At 36.2% G+C, this 847-nt stretch overlaps 1 pseudogene; it reads right to left on the bottom strand.

Annotated features, from left to right (window-relative positions):
• Positions 1-402: 402 nt before the first annotated feature.
• LOC102493199 (U6 snRNA-associated Sm-like protein LSm5) overlaps positions 403-847 on the bottom strand; it is an 806-nt pseudogene continuing 361 nt past the window's right edge.

The raw sequence follows: 847 nt of genomic DNA, 5'->3' as shown, positions 1-847 counted from the left end.
TGCATGTGTGCCCAAGATCCCGAGAGGAGAATGGAGGAGAAGGGATTGAGTGTGGCCATTCCCCCTGGGGGGTGATTTCTCACCTTCTGTCTCTCTGTCTCTCTTTCTGGCAAGTGCATGCACCCTATAGCAAAAACCTCTCCCAAAAAGAAAAACAGAAAGAATGTAGTTAGATTTTTTTTTAACAAATAACATCTTTATTTTAGCCTTCAAAAAACAAACTTTTCTTCTTTTTCCAAAATAATCAAGATTAACTTACAAAAACGGGCATACATCTTCAAAGCATTTCCCTTTAATAGGCAACAGCTTTACAGGACCTGACATTAAAAGGTTTTAAAAAAATGTATATTTTGTTGCCACTGTAAGACAAAACAGAATCTGGCAGAAGTCTAGGTTATCCATTCATACTTTAGGTCCTTCTCCAGGAACCAGCATTGTTGTATTATTTCCATTTAGCAAGATCTCATCTAATTTAGTCATCCTTCTTCCTTTCGGTGTGGTTTCAAATTCAGTAACATCTTCCAGGACCATATTGACAAAGCCATCAAATCATAGAAGTGTACCAACAATTTCCTTCTCACTTTTCATCACAATGTGAATTTTTAAAAATAATTATTTATTTAATTTTATGTATTCATTTATTTCAATTTGACTAGGAAGAGACAGAGAGAGAGAGGGAAAATGAGAAACCAAGCCACCAGGTCTGGGACTAGAACTGTGGTCAGCCATGAGGGAGTGTCCAGCACTTTAACCACCACACCACTTGCTGGTCCCGATCACAATGTGAATTCTTTTTTTTTTTCTTTTTCTTTTCTTTTCTTTTCTTTTCTTTTCTTTTCTTTTCTTT

Source organism: Tupaia chinensis, unplaced genomic scaffold (assembly GCF_000334495.1).
Source record: "Tupaia chinensis unplaced genomic scaffold, TupChi_1.0 Scaffold000708_1, whole genome shotgun sequence".
Taxonomy (NCBI): domain Eukaryota; kingdom Metazoa; phylum Chordata; class Mammalia; order Scandentia; family Tupaiidae; genus Tupaia; species Tupaia belangeri.
This window is presented reverse-complemented; position numbering and strand designations above follow the sequence as displayed.